The sequence below is a fragment of the Rattus norvegicus genome, chromosome 17 (assembly GCF_021556685.1).
Source record: "Rattus norvegicus strain SHRSP/BbbUtx chromosome 17, alternate assembly SHRSP_T2T, whole genome shotgun sequence".
NCBI lineage: Eukaryota > Metazoa > Chordata > Mammalia > Rodentia > Muridae > Rattus > Rattus norvegicus.
The window spans coordinates 36185866-36207480 of record NC_141550.1 but is presented as its reverse complement, the minus strand read 5'-3'; positions in this window follow the sequence as shown (position 1 = coordinate 36207480).

Here is a 21615-nt window from a genome sequence, read left to right as displayed (position 1 = left end):
CTGGATCCTCAGGCAGTTCAATGTCCAATTTTCTGAGGAAACTCCAGACTGATTTCCAGAATGGTTTTACCAGTCTGCAACCCCACCAACAATGGAGGAGTGTTCCTCTTTCTCCACATCCTCGCCAGCATCTGCTGTCACCTGAGTTTTTGATCTTAGCCAATCGCACTGGTGTGAGGTGAAATCTCAGGGTTGTTTTGATTTGCATTTACCTTATGACTAAAGATGTTGAACATTTCTTTAGGTGTTTCTCAGCCATTCGGCATTCCTCAGCTGTGAATTCTTTGTTTAGCTCTGAACCCCATTTTTTAATAGGGTTATTTGTTTCCCTGCGGTCTAACTTCTTGAGTTCTTTGTATAGTTTGGATATAAGGCCTCTATCTGTTGTAGGATTGGTAAAGATCTTTTCCCAATCTGTTGGTTGCCGTTTTGTCCTAACCACAGTGTCCTTTGCCTTACAGAAGCTTTGCGGTTTTATGAGATCCCATTTGTCGATTCTTGATCTTAGAGCATAAGCCATTGGTGTTTTGTTCAGGAAATTTTTTCCAGTGCCCATGTGTTCCAGATGCTTCCCTAGTTTTTCTTCTATTAGTTTGAGTGTGTCTGGTTTGATGTGGAGGTCCTTGATCCACTTGGACTTAAGCTTTGTACAGGGTGATAAGCATGGATCGATCTGCATTCTTCTACATGTTGCCCTCCAGTTGAACCAGCACCATTTGCTGAAAATGCTATCTTTTTTCCATTGGATGGTTTTGGCTCCTTTGTCAAAAATCAAGTGACCATAGGTGTGTGGGTTCATTTCTGGGTCTTCAATTCTATTCCATTGGTCTATCTGTCTGTCTCTGTACCAATACCATGCAGTTTTTATCACTATTGCTCTGTAATACTGCTTGAGTTCAGGGATAGTGATTCCCCCTGAAGTCCTTTTATTGTTGAGGATAGCTTTAGCTATCCTGGGTTTTTTGTTATTCCAGATGAATTTGCAAATTGTTCTGTCTAACTCTTTGAAGAATTGGATTGGTATTTTGATGGGGATTGCATTGAATCTGTAGATTGCTTTTGGTAAAATGGCCATTTTTACTATATTGATCCTGCCAATCCATGAGCATTGGAGATCTTTCCATCTTCTGAGGTCTTCTTCAATTTCTTTCCTCAGTGTCTTGAAGTTCTTATTGTACAGATCTTTTACTTGCTTGGTTAAAGTCACACCGAGGTACTTTATATTATTTGGGTCTATTATGAAGGGTGTCGTTTCCCTAATTTCTTTCTCGGCTTGTTTCTCTTTTGTATAGAGGAAGGCAACTGATTTATTTGAGTTAATTTTATACCTAGCCACTTTGCTGAAGTAGTTTATCAGCTTTAGTAGTTCTCTGGTGGAACTTTTGGGATCACTTAAATATACTATCATGTCATCTGCAAATAGTGATATTTTGACCTCTTCTTTTCCGATCTGTATCCCTTTGATCTCCTTTTGTTGTCTGATTGCTCTGGCTAGAACTTCAAGAACTATATTGAATAAGTAGGGAGAGAGTGGGCAGCCTTGTCTAGTCCCTGATTTTAGTGGGATTGCTTCAAGTTTCTCTCCATTTAGTTTAATGTTAGCAACTGGTTTGCTGTATATGGCTTTTACTATGTTTAGGTATGGGCCTTGAATTCCTATTCTTTCCAGGACTTCTATCATGAAGGGGTGTTGAATTTTGTCAAATGCTTTCTCAGCATCTAATGAAATGATCATGTGGTTCTGTTCTTTCAGTTTGTTTATATAATGGATCACGTTGATGGTTTTCCATATATTAAACCATCCCTGCATGCCTGGGATGAAGCCTACTTGATCATGGTGGATGATTGTTTTGATGGGCTCTTGAATTCGGTTTCCCAGAATTTTATTGAGTATTTTTGCGTCGATATTCATAAGGGAAATTGGTCTGAAGTTCTCTTTCTTTGTTGTGTCTTTGTGTGGTTTAGGTATAAGAGTAATTGTGGCTTCGTAGAAGGAATTCGGTAGTGCTCCATCTGTTTCAATTTTGTGGAATAGTTTGGATAATATTGGTATGAGGTCTTCTATGAAGGTTTGATAGAATTCTGCACTAAACCCGTCTGGACCTGGGCTCTTTTTGGTTGGGAGACCTTTAATGACTGCTTCTATTTCCTTAGGAGTTATGGGGTTGTTTAACTGGTTTATCTGTTCCTGATTTAACTTCGATACCTGGTATCTGTCTAGGAAATTGTCCATTTCCTGAAGATTTTCAAATTTTGTTGAATATAGGTTTTTATAGTAAGATCTGATGATTTTTTGAATTTCCTCCGAATCTGTAGTTATGTCTCCCTTTTCATTTCTGATGTTGTTAATTTGGACGCACTCTCTGTGTCCTCTCGTTAGTCTGGCTAAGGGTTTATCTATCTTGTTGATTTTCTCAAAGAACCAACTTTTGGTTCTGTTGATTCTTTCTATGGTCCTTTTTGTTTCTACTTGGTTGATTTCAGCTCTGAGTTTGATTATTTCCTGCCTTCTACTCCTCCTGGGTGTATTTGCTTCTTTTTGTTCTAGAGCTTTTAGGTGTGCTGTCAAGCTGCTGACATATGCTCTTTCCTGTTTCTTTCTGCAGGCACTCAGCGCTATGAGTTTTCCTCTTAGCACAGCTTTCATTGTGTCCCATAAGTTTGAGTATGTTGTATCTTCATTTTCATTAAATTCTAAAAAGTTTTTACTTTCTTTCTTTATTTCTTCCTTGACCAGGTTATCATTGAGTAGAGCATTGTTCAATTTCCACGTATATGTGGGCATTCTTCCCTTATTGTTATTGAAGACCAGTTTTAGGCCGTGGTAGTCCGATAGCACGCATGGGATTATTTCTATCTTTCTGTACCTGTTGAGGCCCGTTTTTTGACCAATTATATGGTCAATTTTGGAGAAAGTACCATGAGGAGCTGAGAAGAAGGTATATCCTTTTGCTTTAGGATAGAATGTTCTATAAATATCCGTTAAGACCATTTGGCTCATGACTTCTCTTAGTCTGTCGACATCACTGTTTAATTTCTGTTTCCATGATCTGTCCATTGATGAGAGTGGGGTGTTGAAATCTCCCACTATTATTGTGTGAGGTGCAATGTGTGTTTTGAGCTTTAGTAAGGTTTCTTTTACGTATGTAGGTGCCCTTGTATTTGGGGCATAGATATTTAGGATTGAGAGTTCATCTTGGTTGATTTTTCCTTTGATGAATATGAAGTGTCCTTCCTTATCTTTTTTGATGACTTTTAATTGAAAATTGATTTTATTTGATATTAGAATGGCTACTCCAGCTTGCTTCTTCTGACCATTTGCTTGGAAAGTTGTTTTCCAGCCTTTCACTCTGAGGTACTGTCTGTCTTTGTCTCTGAGGTGTGTTTCCTGTAGGCAGCAGAATGCAGGGTCCTCGTTGCGTATCCAGTTTGTTAATCTATGTCTTTTTATTGGGGAGTTGAGGCCATTGATATTGAGAGATATTAAGGATTAGTGATTATTGCTTCCCGTTATATTCATATTTGGATGTGAGGTTATGTTTGTGTGCTTTCATTCTCTTTGTTTTGTTGCCAAGACGATTAGTTTCTTGCTTCTTCTAGGGTATAGCTTGCCTCCTTATGTTGGGCTTTACCATTTATTATCCTTTGTAGTGCTGGATTTGTAGAAACATATTGTGTAAATTTGGTTTTGTCATGGAATATCTTGGTCTCTCCATCAATGTTAATTGAGAGTTTTGCAGGATACAGTAACCTGGGCTGGCATTTGTGTTCTCCTAGTGTCTGTATGACATCAGTCCAGGATCTTCTGGCCTTCATAGTTTCTGGCGAGAAGTCTGGTGTGATTCTGATAGGTCTCCCTTTATATGTTACTTGACCTTTTTCCCTTACTGCTTTTAATATTCTTTCTTTATTTTGTGCGTTTGGTGTTTTGACAATTATGTGACGGGAGGTGTTTCTTTTCTGGTCCAATCTATTTGGAGTTCTGTAGGCTTCTTGTATGTCTATGGGTATCTCTTTTTTTAGGTTAGGGAAGTTTTCTTCTGTGATTTTGTTGAAGATATTTACTGGTCCTTTGAGCTGGGAGTCTTCACTCTCTTCTATACCTATTATCCTTAGGTTTGATCTTCTCATTGAGTCCTGGATTTCCTGTATGTTTTGGACCAGTAGCTTTTTCCGCTTTACATTATCTTTGACAGTTGAGTCAATGATTTCTATGGAATCTTCTGCTCCTGAGATTCTCTCTTCCATCTCTTGTATTCTGTTGGTGAAGCTTGTATCTACAGCTCCTTGTCTCTTCTTTTGGTTTTCTATATCCAGGGTTGTTTCCATGTGTTCTTTCTTGATTGCTTCTATTTCCATTTTTAATTCCTTCAACTGTTTGATTGTGTTTTCCTGGAATTCTTTCAGGGATTTTTGCGATTCCTCTCTGTAGGCGTCTACTTGTTTATTAATGTTTTCCTGTGTTTCCCTAAGTGTGTTCATGTCTTTCTTGAAGTCCTCCAGCATCATGATCAAATATGATTTTGAAACTAGATCTTGCTTTTCTGGTGTGTTTGGATATTCCATGTTTGTTTTGGTGGGAGAATTGTGCTCCGATGATGGCATGTAGTCTTGGTTTCTGTTGCTTGGGTTCCTGCGCTTGCCCCTCGCCATCAGATTATCTCTAGTGTTACTTTGTTCTGCTATTTCTGACAGTGGCTAGACTGTCCTATAAGCCTGTGTGTCAGGAGTGCTGTAGACCTGTTTTCCTCTCTTTCAGTCAGTTCTGGGGACAGAGTGTTCTGCTTTCGGGAGTGTAGTTTTTCCTCTCTACAGGTCTTCAGCTGTTCCTGTGGGCCTGTGTCTTGAGTTCACCAGGCAGCTTTCTTGCAGCAGAAAATTTTGTCTTACCTGTGGTCCCGAGGCTCAGGTTTGCTCGTGGGGTGCTGCCCAGGGGCTCTCTGCAGAGGCAGCAACCAGGAAGACCTCTGCCACCCCTTCCGGGAGCTTCAGTGCACCAGGGTTCCAGATGGTCTTTGGCTTTTTCCTCTGGCGTCCGAGATGTGTGTGCAGGGAGCAGTCTCTTCTGGTTTCCCAGGCTTGTCTGCCTCTCTGAAGGTTTAGCTCTCCCTCCCATGGGATTTGGGTGCAGAGAACTGTTTATCCGGTCTGTTTCCTTCAGGGTCCGGCGGTGTCTCTGGCAGGGGTCCTGCCGCTCCTGGGCCCTCTCCTACAGGAGCCCAGAGGCCTTATACAGTTTCCTCTTGGGCCAGGGATGTGGGCAGGGGTGAGCAGTGTTGGTGGTCTCTTCCGCTCTGCAGCCTCAGGAGTGCCCACCTGACCAGGCGGTTGGGTCTCTCTCTCACCGGGTCTGGGAGCAGAGAGCTGCTGCGGGCCGGGATCCGCGGGTGTGGGACTTCCGGTAAACACAGAACGTGCCCGGTCCTAGAGAAATTCTGCTTCCGTGTGTCCCAAGCTCACCAGGCAGCTTTCTTGCAGCAGAAAATTTGGTCTTACCTGTGGTCCCGAGGCTCAGGTTCGCTCGTGGGGTGCTGCCCAGGGGCTCTCTGCAGAGGCAGCAACCAGGAAGACCTGTGCCGCCCCTTCCGGGAGCTTCAGTGCACCAGGGTTCCAGATGGTCTTTGGCTTTTTCCTCTGGCGTCCGAGATGTGTGTGCAGGGAGCAGTCTCTTCTGGTTTCCCAGGCTTGTCTGCCTCTCTGAAGGTTTAGCTCTCCCTCCCACGGGATTTGGGTGCAGAGAACTGTTTATCCGGTCTGTTTCCTTCAGGGTCCGGCGGTGTCTCTTTAAAGATGATTCTTGACATAAACCTCAGGCCTCCAACATCACACATGCATGAGAAGATGTATACATGCACATATAAATCAGATACATACATGTGAAAATGAATATGTGCAAGTCCTCCAAAAAACAAAAGCAGGAAAACACAAACCAAAACACAAAACAATATCAAAAATCTGTGAGACTACAGAATTTTTAATAGATGGAATTTGAAATATCATAACTAAAGAGAGGAATTTTTAAAGACTGAGGTGTAGGAAATAGCTAATCTCACATGCCCCAAATAAGTACATTGGAAAAATTATTTGGCAAAAGTTATTAGCCAAATATTTAAAGTCAAAATCAAACTCTTGTCAAAATTCACAGCATCTCAATATTTCAAAGAACATGATGATTTCATGATTTTAGTTTATACTTCATAAGCACACACAGCTTGTAGTACTTACTGAAGAGATATATCGGTTTAGATGTGTTACCCTTTTTTGTTTTACATTTCATAAAATGAATTTAGTTGTTACAAATTCAGAAATAAATTTATATTTATTTTTGAATTTATAATATATTTATGTCATTTTGTATCCACATCCTTTTCTAAAACCTTCCCATGTAACTATCCATGCTTTCTTTCAATTTCATGGTCTCTTTTCTCATTAGTTATTGTATATGTACATGTATATATATTCAGTTTGCTTAAATATATTATCAATAATATAAAGGCAAAAACTTAACATTAGCATGCTTTTCTTTTTACAAAGACTTTTTATCATTTGGTTTGAGACAAGTTCCCAAGACAATATAAGACACACATCTGTTAGTATTGTTCACTTTAGGCTGAGACTGAGAGTTTCATTAGGTTGATTTAAGTCAGTTGGTCTAGAGCAGTGATGTAGGACCAGAAAAGTTTGCCTGCTGTCTTTTGGAATTGTAACAAATTGAATCTATACTTTCATGCGGTCTCATTCCAGATAAATTCTCATTTGAGATAGATCATTTCTTGTCTTAAGGATTGTGCCAGGCTCTCCCAAGATTCTCTACAAGAGATGTCAGGATATGAATATCTTGTTCTCCGTTATTCCGACTTCAATCAAGACTAGAAACTCAAGAAATTGCTACATTTCTGTGGAAGAAGAAAGTTTTCTTTGAGAATTAATGAGTTAAAAGTCTCATGTGTCTTGAGCCTTTCATAGCAAAGATTATAAATGTTCTGAAGGACTACATGAAACCAAGAAAGTATCATATTCAACTGTAGCTTAGTATAAAATGATGAATTCCTTCAGGAGAAGTATAAGTGAAGAAATACTTACAGGAGCATGGTTGAATCAAAGACAGCTCCATCTTAAAATTTTCAGCAGTGTGGACACCAACTGAGCAAAGCTACTTTTGTAGAATCCTTCCTTCAGGTAACGTCCCACCATCTATATTGTTCTCCAGACCACTCCCAAAGGTGTGTAGAGATGGCCATAGAAGGAACTGATACTTGAATTTCCAGGTGAGGGTTCTGTGACGTTGATTCTTCCAGGAGTATTGACAGTCCCATAACCATTATGGTTGTCCTAGACACACACATATATATCATTGTCATTATCTCTACACATGGCCTTCAGTTAGATGATAAACCAGCACTTCCACATGTCACTTCAGAGAAATGCAGCAATTTCCTAATGCTTCATCATTTTCCTCAGGCTCTCACACTCAACTGTCAACTCTTCCACAAATCTTCCTGACCAATGAAATGTGTGATAAACTCTATATTGGTTCCTCTATGAGCTCTGGGAAACCGTGTGATAAAATAATTAATAATAATAGTAGATAATAATAATAAATAAAAATAAATAATAACTATTTGAATTGATATGACTCTCTCCCAGTAACCACCAATCGCTGTGTTGGTATCTAGGTCATGCTACCTAGACTGACAATAGCTGTTATGTGTAGTATAAATGTATTTTGGGTTTCCATTGCTGTGAAGAGACACCATCACCAGGGTAACTCTTACAAAGGACAAGATTTAATTGGGGCTGGCTTGTTCTTTCAAAGTCTGAGTCTATTGTCATCATGGCAGGAAGTATGGCAGCCTGAAGGCAGACATAGTGAGGGTGGTGCTGAGAGTTCTATATCTAGATCTGAAGGTAACCAGGAAGAGACTGACTCTTCTGTGGGTGCACAGTAGGAGGATCTCCAAGCCCACCTGCATAGAGACACACTTCCTCCAACCAAACCATGCCTACTCCAACAAGGTCGCACCTCCTAATAATGTTGCTCCCTAGTTCCAAGCATATTCAAACAACCACAGCATATCACATTTATGTACCAAAATAACAGTGTAATCCTCCACACTGAGAAAGGTTAGGACTCTCCCAGCCATAGATTTTAGCGCAGCTTAAAATACAAAATGTGGGTTCCCATTTTGAACAAGTCTTTAGCCAAATCAGGAAGTAGTTGGTGGTATGTCACTATTGGAATAACAGTTATATTTTGCCTAGATTTGTGATTTTCTTAACAACCAGCTTAGGAGGTCATTTCTTACTTTTTTTTATTAACTTCAGTATTTCTTATTTACATTTCGAATGTTATTCCCTTTCCCGGTTTCCGGACAAATATCCCCCTAACCCCTCCCCCTCCCACTCTATATGAGTGTTCCCCTCCTCATCCTTCCCCATTTATCGCCCTCCCCCCAAACAATTATGTTCACTCAGGGTTCAGTCTTGGCAGGACCAAGGGCTTCCCCTTCCACTGGTGCTCTTACTAGGCCATTCATTGCTACCTATGAGGTTGGAGCCCAGGGTCAGTCCATGTATAGTCTTTGGGTAGTGGCTTAGTCCCTGGAAGGTCTGGTTGGTTGGCATTGTTGTTCATATGGGGTCTTGAACCCCTTCAAGCTCTTTCTCTGATTCCTTCAACGGGGGTCCTGTTCTCAGTTCAGTGGTTTGGTGCTGGCATTCGCCTATGTATTTGCTGTATTCTTGCTGTGTCTCTCAGGAGGGATCTACATCCTGTTCCTATTGGCCTGAACTTCTTTGCTTCATCCATCTTGTCTAATTGGGTGGCTGTATATGTATGGGCCACATGTGGGACAGGTCCTGAATGGGTGTTCCTTCTGCCTCTGTTTTAATCTTTGTCTCCCTATTCCCTGCCAACGGTATTCTTGTTCCCCTTCTGAAGAAGGAGTGAAGCATTCGAATTTTAATCATCCATCTTGAGTTTCATGTGTTCTGTGCATCAAGGGAAATTCAAGCATTTGGGCTAATAGCCACTTATCAATGAGTGCATACCATGTGTGTTCTTCTGTGATTGGGTTACCTCACTCAGGATGATATTTTCCAGATCCATCCATTTGCCTATGAATTTCATAAAGTCATTGTTTTTGATAGCTGAGTAATATTCCATTGTGTAGATGTACCACATTTTCTGTATCCATTCCTCTGTTGAAGGCCATCTGGGTTCTCTCCAGCTTCTGGCTATTACAAATAATGCTGCTATGAACATAGTGGAGCACGTGTCTCTTTTATATGTTGGGGCATCTTTTGGGTACATGCCTAAGAGAGGTATAGCTGGATCCTCAGGTAGTTCAATGTCCAATTTTCTGAGGAACCTCCAGATTGATTTCCAGAATGGTTGTACCAGTCTGCAATCCCACCAACAATAAAGGAGTGTTCCTCTTTCTCCACATCCTCGCCAACATTTGCTGTCACCTGAGTTTTTTTTTTTTTTTTTTTTTTGGTTGGATTTTTTTTTTATTAACTTGAGTATTTCTTATGTACATTTCCAGTGTTATTCCCTTTCCCGGTTTCCGGGCAAACATCCCCATCCCCCCTCCCCTTCCTTATGGGTGTTCCCCTCCCAACCCTCCCCACATTGCCGCCCTCCCCCCCCCATAGTCTAGTTCACTGGGGGTTCAGTCTTAGCAGGACCCAGGGCTTCCCCTTCCACTGGTACTCTTAATAGGATATTCATTGCTACCTATGGGGTCAGAGTCCAGGGTCAGTCCATGTATAATCTTTAGGTAGTAGCTTAGTCGCTGGAAGCTCTGGTTGCTTGACATTGTTGTACATATGGGGTCTCGAGCCCCTTCAAGCTCTTCCAGTTCTTTCTCTGATTCCTTCAACGGGGGACCTATCTTCAGTTCAGTGGTTTGCTGCTGGCATTCGCCTCTGTATTTGCTGTATTCTGGCTGTGTCTCTCAGGAGCGATCTACATCCGGCTCCTGTCGGTCTGCACTTCTTTGCTTCATCCATCTTGTCTAACTGGGTGGCTGTATATGTATGGGCCACATGTGGGGCAGGCTCTGAATGGGTGTTCCTTCAGTCTCTGTTTTAATCTTTGCCTCTCCCTTCCCTGCCAAGGGTATTCTTTTTCCTCATTTAAAGAAGGAGTGAAGCATTCACATTTTGATCATCCGTCTTGAGTTTCGTTTGTTCTAGGGATCTAGGGTAATTCAAGCATTTGGGCTAATAGCCACTTATCAATGAGTGCATACCATGTATGTCTTTCTGTGATTGGGTTAGCTCACTCAGGATGATATTTTCCAGTTCCAACCATTTGCCTACGAATTTCATAAAGTCGTTGTTTTTGATAGCTGAGTAATATTCCATTGTGTAGATGTACCACATTTTCTGTATCCATTCCTCTGTTGAAGGGCATCTGGGTTCTTTCCATTTTCTGGCTATTATAAATAAGGCTGCAATGAACATAGTGGAGCACGTGTCTCTTTTATATGTTGAGGCATCTTTTGGGTATATGCCCAAGAGAGGTATAGCTGGATCCTCAGGCAGTTCAATGTCCAATTTTCTGAGGAACCTCCAGACTGATTTCCAGAATGGTTGTACCAGTCTGCAATCCCACCAACAATGGAGGAGTGTTCCTCTTTCTCCACATCCTCGCTAGCATCTGCTGTCACCTGAGTTTTTGATCTTAGCCAATCGCACTGGTGTGAGGTGAAATCTCAGGGTTGTTTTGATTTGCATTTACCTTATGACTAAAGATGTTGAACATTTCTTTAGGTGTTTCTCAGCCATTCGGCATTCCTCAGCTGTGAATTCTTTGTTTAGCTCTGAACCCCATTTTTTAATATGGTTATTTGTTTCCCTGCGGTCTAACTTCTTGAGTTCTTTGTATAGTTTGGATATAAGGCCTCTATCTGTTGTAGGATTGGTAAAGATCTTTTCCCAAAATGTTGGTTGCCGTTTTGTCCTAACCACAGTGTCCTTTGCCTTACAGAAGCTTTGCAGTTTTACGGGATCCCATTTGTTGATTCTTGATCTTAGAGCGTAAGCCATTGGTGTTTTGTTCAGGAAATTTTTTCCAGTGCCCATGTGTTCCAGATGCTGCCCTAGTTTTTCTTCTATTAGTTTGAGTGTGTCTGGTTTGATGTGGAAGTCCTTGATCCACTTGGACTTAAGCTTTCTACACGGTGATAAGCATGGATCGATCTGCATTCTTCTACACGCTGACCTCCAGTTGAACCAGCACCATTTGCTGAAAATGCTATCTTTTTTCCATTGGATGGTTTTGGCTCCTTTGTCAAAAATCAAGTGCCCATAGGCATGTGGGTTCATTTCTGGGTCTTCAATTCTATTCCATTGGTCTATCTGTCTGTCTCTGTTCCAATACCATGCAGTTTTTATCACTATTGCTCTGTAATACTGCTTGAGTTCAGGGATAGTGATTCCCCCTGAAGTCCTTTTATTGTTGAGGATAGTTTTAGCTATCCTGGGTTTTTTGTTATTCCAGATGAATTTGTAAATTGTTCTGTCTAATTCTTTGAAGAATTGGATTGGTATTTTGATGGGGATTGCATTGAATCTGTAGATCACTTTTGGTAAAATGGTCATTTTTACTATATTGATCCTGCCAATCCATGAGCATGGGAGATCTTTCCATCTTCTGAGATCTTCTTCAGTTTCTTTCTTAAGAGGCTTGAAGTTCTTATTGTACAAATCTTTTACTTGCTTGGTTAAAGTCACTCCGAGGGATTTATATTATTTGGGACTATTATGAAGGGTGTCGTTTCCCTAATTTCTTTCTCGGCTTGTTTCTCTTTTGTGTAGAGGAAGGCTACTGATTTATTAGAGTTAATTTTATACCCAGCCACTTTGCTGAAGTTCTTTATCAGATTTAGTAGTTCTCTGGTGGAACTTTTGGGATCACTTAAATATACTATCATATCACCTGCAAATAGTGATATTTTGACTTCCTCTTTTACAATCTGTATCCCCTTGATCTCCTTTTGATGTCTCATTGCTCTGACTAGAACTTCAAGAACTATATTGAATAAGTAGGGAGAGGGTGCGCAGCCTTGTCTAGTCCCTGACTTTAGTGGGATTGCTTCAAGTTTTTCTCCATTTAGTTTAATGTTAGGGACTGATTTGCTATATATGGCTTTTACTATGTTTAGGTATGGGCTTTGAATTCCTATTCTTTCCAGGACTTTTATCATGAAGGGGTGTTGAATTTTGTCAAATGCTTTCTCAGCATCTAATGAAATGATCATGTGGTTTTGTTCTTTCAATTTGTTTATATAATGGATCACATTGATGGTTTTCCGTATATTAAACCATCCCTGCATGCCTGGGATGAAGCCTACTTGATCATGTTGGATGATTGTTTTGATGTGCTCTTGGATTCAGTTTGCCAGAACTTTATTGAGTATTTTTGTGTCGATATTCAAAAGGGAAATTGATCTGAAGTTCTCTTTCTTTGTTGTGTCTTTGTGTGGTTTAGGTATAAGAGTAATTGTGGCTTCATAGAAGGAATTCGGTAGTGCTCCATCTGTTTCAATTTTGTGGAATAGTTTGGATAATATTGGTATGAGGTCTTCTATGAAGGTCTGATAGAATTCTGCACTAAACCCGTCTGGACCTGGGCTCTTTTTGGTTGGGAGACCTTTAATGACTGCTTCTATTTCCTTAGGAGTTATGGGGTTGTTTAACTGGTTTATCTGTTCCTGATTTAGCTCCGGTACCTGGTATCTGTCTAGGAAATTGTCCATTTCTTGCAGATTTTCAAGTTTTGTTGAATACAGGCTTTTGTAGTAGGATCTGATCATTTTTTGAATTTCCTCTGTTTCGGTAATTATATCTCCCTTTTCATTTCTGATTTTGTTACCTTGGACACACTCTCTGTGTCCTCTCATTAGTCTGGCTAAGGGTTTATCTATCTTATTGATTTTCTCAACGAACCAACTTTTGGTTCTGTTGATTCTTTCTATGATCCTTTTTGTTTCTACTTGGTTGATTTCAGCTCTGAGTTTGATTATTTCCTGCCTTCTACTCCTCCTGGGTGTATTTGCTTCTTTTTGTTCTAGAGCTTTTAGGTGTGCTGTCAAGCTGGTGACATATGCTCTCTCCTGTTTCTTTCTGCAGGCACTCAGAGCTATGAGTTTTCCTCTTAGCACAGCTTTCATTGTGTCCCATAAGTTTGGGCATGTTGTACCTTCATTTTCATTAAATTCTAAGAAGTCTTTAATTTCTTTCTTTATTTCTTCCTTGACCAGGTTATCATTGAGTAGAGCATTGTTGAACTTCCACATATATGTGGGTGTTCTTCCCTTATTGTTATTGAAGGCCAGCTTTCGGCCGTGTTGGTCTGATAGGACGCATGGGATTATTTCTATCTTTCTATATCTGTTGAGGCCTGTTTTTGACCAATTATATGGTCAATTTTGGGGAAAGTACCATGAGGTGCTGAGAAGAACGTATATCCTTTTGTTTTAGGATAGAATGGTCTATAAATATCTGTTAAGTCCATTTGGTTCATGACTTCTCTTAGTCTGTCTATGTCTCTGTTTAACTTGTTTCCATGACCTGTCCATTGATGAGAGTGGGATGTTGAAATCTCCTACTATTATTGTGTGAGGTGCAATGTGTGCTTTGAGCTTTAGTAAGACTCTTTTACGTATGTAGGTGCCCTTGTATTTGGAGCATAGATATTTAGAATTGAGAGTTCATCTTGGTGGATTTTTCCTTTGATGAATATGAAGTGTCCTTCCTTATCTTTTTTCATGACTTTTAGTTCAAAATTGATTTTATTTTATATTAGAACGGCTACTCCAGCTTGCTTCTTCTGACCATTTGCTTGGAAAGTTGTTCTCCAGCCTTTTACTCTGAGGTAGTGTCTGTCTTTGTCTCTGAGGTGTGTTTCCTGTAGGCAGCAGAATGCAGGGTCTTCATTGCGTATCCAGTTTGTTAATCTATGTCTTTTTACTGGGGAGTTGAGACTACTGATGTTAAGAGATATTAAGGAATAGTGTTTATTGCTTCCTGTTACATTCATATTTGGATGTGAGGCTATGTTTGTGTGCTTTTCTTCTCCTTGTTTTGTTGCCAAGACGATTAGTTCCTTGCTTTTTCTAGGGTGTATTTTGCCTCCTTATGTTGGGCTTTACTATTTATTATTCTTGGTAGTGCTGGATTTGTAGAAAGATATTGTGTAAATTTGGTTTTGTCATGGAATATCTTGGTTTCTCCATCTATGTTAATTAAGAGTTTTGCAGGATACAGTAATCTGGGCTGGCATTTGAGTTCTCTTAGGGTCTGTATGACATCTGTCCAGGATCTTCTCGCTTTCATAGTCTCTAGTGAGAAGTCTGGTGTGATTCTGATAGGTCTGCCTTTATATGTTACTTGACCTTTTTCCCTTACTGCTTTTAATATTCTTTCTTTATTTTGTGCGTTTGGTGTTTTGACTATTATGTGATGGGCGGAGTTTCTTTTCTGGTCTAATCTATTTGGAGTTCTGTAGGCTTTTGTATGCTTATGGGTATCTCTTTCTTTAGGTTAGGGAAGTTTTCTTCTATGATTTGTTGAAGATATTTACTGGTCCTTTGACCTGGGGGTCTTCACTCTCTTCTATACCTATTATCCTTAGGTTTGATCTTCTCATTGAGTCCTGGATTTCCTATATGTTTTGAACCAGTAGCTTTTTCTGTTTTACATTATCTTTGAGAGTTCTGTCAATGATTTCTATGGAATCTTCTGCTCCTTGATATTCTCTCTTCTGCTCTTGTATTCTGTTGGTGATGCTTGTATCTATGGCTCCTTGTCTCTTCCTTTGGTTTTCTATATCCAGGGTTGTTTCCCTGTGTTCTTTCTTGATTGCTTCTATTTCCATTTTTAATCCTTCAATTGTTTGATTGTGTTTTCCTGGAATTCTTTCAGGGATTTTTGTGATTCCTCTCTATAGGCTTCTACTTGTTTATTTGTTTTCCTAGAATTCTTTCAGGGTTTTTTTGTGATTCCTCTCTATAGGCTTCTACTTGTTTATTTATATTTTCCTGCATTTCCCTAAGGGAGTTCTTCATGTCTTTCTTGAAGTCCTCCAGCATCATGATCAAATATGATTTTAAATCTAGATCTTGCTTTTCTGGTGTGTTTGGATATCCAGTGTTTGCTTTGGTGGGAGAATTGGGCTCTGATGATGCCATGTAGTCTTGGTTTCTCTTGCTTGCGTTCCTGCGCTTGCCCCTCACCATCAGATTATCTCTGGTGTTACTTTGTTCTGCTATTTCTGACAGTGGCTAGACTGTCCTACAAGCCTGTGCGACAAGAGTGTTGTAGACCTGTTTTCCTGTTTTCTTTCAGCCACTTATGGGAACAGAGTTTTCTGCTTTCGGGCATGTAGTTTTTCCTGTCTACAGGTCTTCAGCTGTTCCTGTGGGCCTGAGGAGTTCCTGTGGGTTCCTGTGAGTCAGAAATGTGGGCCGAGTGTAGTCTCTTCTGGCTTCCCAGGCTTGTCTGCCTCTCTGAATGTTTAACTCTTCCTCCCATGGGATTTGGGTGCAGAGAGCTGTTAATCCAGTCCCTTTAGGTTCTGGAGGTGTCTTGGGCACAGGGGGTCTGCAGCTCCAGTGCACCTATCTACCGTTTCCCAGAGGCTGTATACAGTTTCCTCTTGGGCCAGGGATGTGGGCAGGGGTGGGCAGTATTGGTGGTCTCTCCTGCTCTGCAGTCTCAGGAGTGCCCACCTGTCTGGGCGGTGAGCTCTCTCTCCCATGGGGTTCAGGAGCAGTGAGCTGCAGGCAGGGCTCAGTGAAGTTTGGAATCCAGCTAAAATCCAGAAGTGTCTGGTCCTAGAGGAATTTTGCCTTTGTGTGTCCTGAGACCACCAGTCAGGTCATTTGGAGCAGAAAGGTTGGTCTTACCTGTGGTCCCGAGGCTCAAGTTTGCTCGTGGGGTGTTGCTTATGAGCTCTCCACTAGGGCAGCAACCAGGAGGGCCTGCGCAGCCCTTTCTGGGAGCCCCCGTGTTTTCCTCTGGCATCAGAAATGTGGGCAGAGTGTAGTCTCTTCTCCAAAGATTTTTTTTAAAGATGAATTAAGGGTTATTTAAAATTAATTAGTAGAAAATGAAGATTCTCAAAATTGTAGCCTCATATTCATCCAAAAATTATGGTGTTGAGCTGGGTGGAAACTGAGGCAGGGGAAGACGCCCTGTCACTAGTACCAAAAACTGTGGTGACTGGTGTTCAGTTAGTGTCAGAGCATGTAGATCCTGTTGGTTTTGCTTGTTTCCTCTTGAATGATGTGTCCACTGAGGTTTCTAGGTTTGAGTCAGTCACCCATGCTCTCCAGGTTCTAAAGTCTTACTGTCATAATCATCTTCCTCTTTTTAATGTTTTGTTTTTCTGAAGATTTAATGTAACATTAACCACCAGCAGGTCTGGGGTCCCGAAGACAGGTTGCTCAGACTCAGGAGGTCATTTCTTGACCCTTCTCCCTAGTATCCAGTATATTTTAGCTCTAACAAGTCAGAAGGCACAGTGCCACTCCCTAGATCAGGTCTAGACTTATTTATCCATACACCAAAACTAAAACCAAAACCTATTATGTCTTCATCAGTCAGCTCTCCACTTTTGGTTTTGACTGTGCTTAGAGCAGTGCATGTACTTTGTGGAAGGCCTCTGAGGCCTTCTTGGTTAAATACAGGACAGTAATACCTTGTCATTGTCACTTGTCAGTAATGTTATGGCTTTTGTGCTTTTTTGTGTGCATTGCATAATGCCAGTTTTCAGATAGGGTAGGCATTGCCTCTGAATATTTCTTGCTATTTTTCTACACAAGTGAAATGCATTGAGGAATGCACCATGCAGGACTATCCTAGAAACATCAACAAGGGTCACAAAAATGTACAAAGACCCCCATTGCTTTCAGAATGATTTCCTCTAAGTGTCTTCAACAGGCTGTGTGTGAGTCACCACTTAGTTAGCTCTTGAAAATACACTATTATTCTCCATAATCACTTTGCTTCTTCACCTTTAGGCATCTTAAAGGGCCAAGCAGATGGCAAGATCCAGAAATCCTGTTCTGGGCAAGGACAAATGGATGATTGGCCTCATTGACATTTGCTACACTCCCTCATTTCACTGGCTGCACATATCTGGTCTACTCCGGGATAGTTTTGCAATGGCTTCCTGGTGACAGACACATCCTGAGCTGGGTTTCCCTAATGGTTTTCATTTTGATTATTTACTAAGTTGAACTTACAACTGAGAAACGCTACAGTTTGGGTATACATCATGCATTACAGCATGCTTACTCACCCCAAAAGGTTTCTGCAGTGGAGACATGAGCACTATAAATTCTATCATATAAATTGTTTTATGACCAATATCATTTCTTTTTTTCTTTGCTCTAAAAAAATGTTCATCTATTGCCACCCCGTTCTTCTAGTTAACTTTGAGGTTGCCATGAATTAGTTTTATTTTTTTATTAACTTACTTACTCACTTTACATCATGATTATGCCCCTCCCTTCTTTCCTCCCAGACTATTTTTGACTATATTTGCATCAATGTCCATAGGGAAATTGATCTGAATTTCTAGAACACAATTCTACAGTTGAGTGGTATTTCCATCCAGTATATCTATTGGTTTTTTTATGTATAATTATTTTGAGAAAAACAATTGTGTAAGTCCAGTAGAAATAAATACATTAACAAGACACAACAATAATTTCTATTTAGTATCTCTCATCCATGTATTGTGTTAGGTGTAGGTTGATGTTAAGACGATACAATGATTAGACAGTAGAGAGTGGGGTGGGAACAAAGGGGGGGAATGAGGAGGAAGAAAGAGATCAAGATGGAGTCTATGGATGAAGATGGTTCAGTTTTAGGTGAACTAGATCGATTCTATCTTGTCTAGGTGGGCGCTTTATCTTTATCAATTGGCAGTGAATTTATTGTGTAGGTGAATTATAGATTGAGAGTATAACATGTAAATCTAATTGCTAAATTAGAGGTTTCTGGAACTTTGGTTTTTACGAGGCTAAAGAGGACGGTGTGTGAAAGAAAGGGCTGAGAGGCAGTTGGAGCATGCTGATCTGGTTCTGTTGCCTGTGCTGAGTGCAAGACAAATCACATCTCAGCCCAAAACCAGAGCTCAGACAATCATGAATGAAAAGTAGAAATCAGTAGAGGAAACCTGTACAAATTAATCAACACACTTCTCAGCCACCCACACGTGTTGAAGACTTTTCCAAAGATAAAACTTGCAAGAAACCCTGGTTAAAATACAAGACAGGAACAGTAAAAGAAGCAGCATAAGCAGCAGTGGCAGGGGGTTCTAGACGAAGAAATGGGAAGGAGAGATGTCTGAAGTCAGTCATCTATGCCACTCAGAGAAACTCAGAACACTAGAAAAAAGAGGAAAGAGGCAGGAAGATCATGCAAAGTCATAGAAAGCAAGGAAACAGAAAGTCAGCAGAACATGCTGCCCTTTCTCTGAAAAGCGTCTGTGCAATTCGTGATGTTTTAGAGAGACTGACAAGATGGAAGGACACAGGCAACAGCTGTGGTGGGTGAAGCATGGCATCCCTTACTGGCTCCTGTGTTCAAGGTCCTGAGCCTTCCTGCTGCTGTCCTTTAGGATGTTAGGGTCAGTTAACATTTTCTTGTCAAATTCATTTAGGACTGGTTGAGATAAAGACATTGAACAACCAGCTATTTAAGGGTAAACAGCAACAAGATGGGAGGGAAAACAAGAAGTAAAAAAGGAGGTGGAGTAGGAATTAAGTAAACAGCTATCAGTAAAAGAACCATCCTGAACATACTAGAAAACCAGGCATGAGTCAGTCCTAGAGTTCTAAAAAGTCCAAAAGGCTGAGGGGAGAACAGCACTTTGAGATTAGGCATGACCTCAGCAATATTGTTTGTTCAAGGCAGCTCTTGGCACAGAGAGAGAGAGAGAGAGAGAGAGAGAGAGAGAGAGAGAGAGAGAGAGAGAGAGAGAGAAAGAGAGAGTGAGACAGAGTGAGACAGAGAAACAGAGAGTGACAGAAAGAGACAGACACAGAGACAGAGACACAGAGAGACAGAGAGAGAATGCTAACACATTTTAAATCAAGAGTGCCAATTCAAAAACTGTTAGCAAACAACTTTGTAAAAGAGAAACAAAAATCAAACATCAAAATAAAACACTCAAACAAACAAAAATCAAAACTAGGAAACAGACAACTATATTATACATTAATCTGTTACCTTAGGAATTCTAAGACAGGCTGTGCTTCTCTGTACTGTATATTGTAAAAGTCCATCTTGGCAGCTGAAGCAGGAGTTAAGGCAAGAGAAGTGATTTTATGGTTGTAACTTGCTCTTCATAAACCTTTGTAGCAAGCTGTCACCCGTCACCAGAAGGTTAGATATTTCCTCTGACTTAGTCTCTAAGTACGTAGAGTGGGGAACCTAATTTGCAGCCCCAGCTGAACTCCTCTGATTCCTTCCAACTGTGGGTGGGGCTGAGTTCTTATAATGTGCTCTTCTATGCCACAACTACATCTGGGACCTCAAACCCTGATACTACCATTAAAACCAGTGTCACCTACAGAGAGTCACCCAAAGTTGGCCCGAGTGATAATTCTTTTCCTCTCTTCAGAGCCCTAGGGATCTTCAATTAGAGACATTTCTAAAGGAATGTTGATGTAGAAGCCTGGTTTTCACCTCTATTGAGTCACTTATGAGGAAAATACACACAATGGCACATAACTAGTTATATTAATATGGAGAGTCACAGCAGATCATAAAGGGACTATGTCCTGTAGGTTTCCATTGGAGTCACTATGATAGCCAAAGTACTGTGTTTCACATGCCTGTAGCGGAGATGTCCGAAATAATTCTAAAATGCTTGAATGAATATTTTAAGTTAAGCAGAAAAATAAGAATTTTATCTTGGAGTGGGTTAATAAAATAACAACAAGAAGAGCAATAAAACAACAAAAAAGGGCATGAGAATATTAGTCAGCTAGTTTGGAATTCTACATATTTTGGATATCAGCCTTCGGTCAGACAGGGAGGTGGTGAAACTCTTTTCCCATTCTCTAAGTCGCTGTTTTGTCCTGTTGACAGTGTGCCTTGCCTTACAGAAGCTTTTTTGTTTCAGGAGGTCCATTTATTAATTGTTGATCTTAGAACCTCAGCCATTCCTGTTCAGGAAGTTGTCTCCTGTGTCAATGTGCTTGAGGCTCTTCCCCACTTTCTATTCTCCTAGATTTAATGTATCCAGTTTTGTGTTGAGTTCTTTGACCCACTTAGACTTGAGTTTTCTTCAGGGTAATAAGTATGAATCCATTTACATGCTTCTACATGCAGGCATACAGTTAGGCCTGCACATGCTTTCCTTTCTCCATTGTATAGTTATGGCTTTCTTGTCAAAAGTCAAGTGTGTGGTGAGGTTATTTCCGGGTTTTCAATTCTATTCCACTGATCAATCAATCTGTTTCTCTATCAATATTATATGGTTGTATTTCGTTTGTTTGCTTGTGTGCTTTTGTTGTTGTTTGGTTTGGTTGGTTTGGTTTTTATCACTATTGCTCTGTAGTTCAGCTTGATGTCAGGCATGGTAACACATCCAGAAGTTCTTTTATTGTTCAGCATTGTTTGAGTTATCCTGTTGTTTTGCTTTTCCATATGAAGTTGAGAATTGTTCTTTCAAGGACTGTGAAGAATTGGGTTGGAATTTTGATAGGAATTACGTGGAATATGAAGGTTTCTTTTGATAGGGTGGCCATTTTTACTTTATTGTTCCTGTGGATCCATGAACATGGGAGACTTTTTCCAACTTCTGATATCCCCCTTGATTTCTTTCTTCAGAGACTTGAAGTTCTTGTTGTACAAATCTTTTACTTGTTCAGAGTTACACCAAGATAATTTATATTATTTGGGACTGTTGTGAAGAGGGTTATTTCACTGATTTCCTTCTCAGATTGTTTATCATTTGTATAAAGGAGGACTACTGAGTTAGTTTGTTTGTTTGTTGAAGTTAATTTTGTATCCAGCCACTTTGCTGAAGATATTTATCTTCTATAGGAGTTCTCTGATAGAATTTTAGGGGTCACATGTATTTGATCATATCATCTGCAAATAGAGATACTCTGACTTTTTATTTTCCAATTTGTATCCCCTTGTTCTCCTTTAGTTGTTTTATTGCTCTAGCTAGAACTTCAAGTACTGTATTGAATAAATATAGAGAAAGCTAGACAGCCTTGTCTTGTCCCTGATTTTAGTGGAACTGTTTTAAGTCTCTGTCCATTTAATTTGATGTTGGCTATTGACTTGTTGTATGCTGCCTGTATTGTGTTTAAGTATGTGTCTTGTATCCCTGATCTCTCCAAGACTTTTAACATAAAGGAGTGTTGAATTTTGTCAAAGGCTTTTTCAGCACCGAATGAAATGATCATGTGGGGTTTTTTTTCCAGTTCGTTTATACTGTGAATTACCTTGATGGATTTTCACATATTTTACCTCTCCTACATCCCTGGGATGAACCCAACTTTACTGTAATGGATGACATTTCTGAGGTGTTCTTGGATTATATTTGTAAGTATTTTATTGACTATATTTGCATCA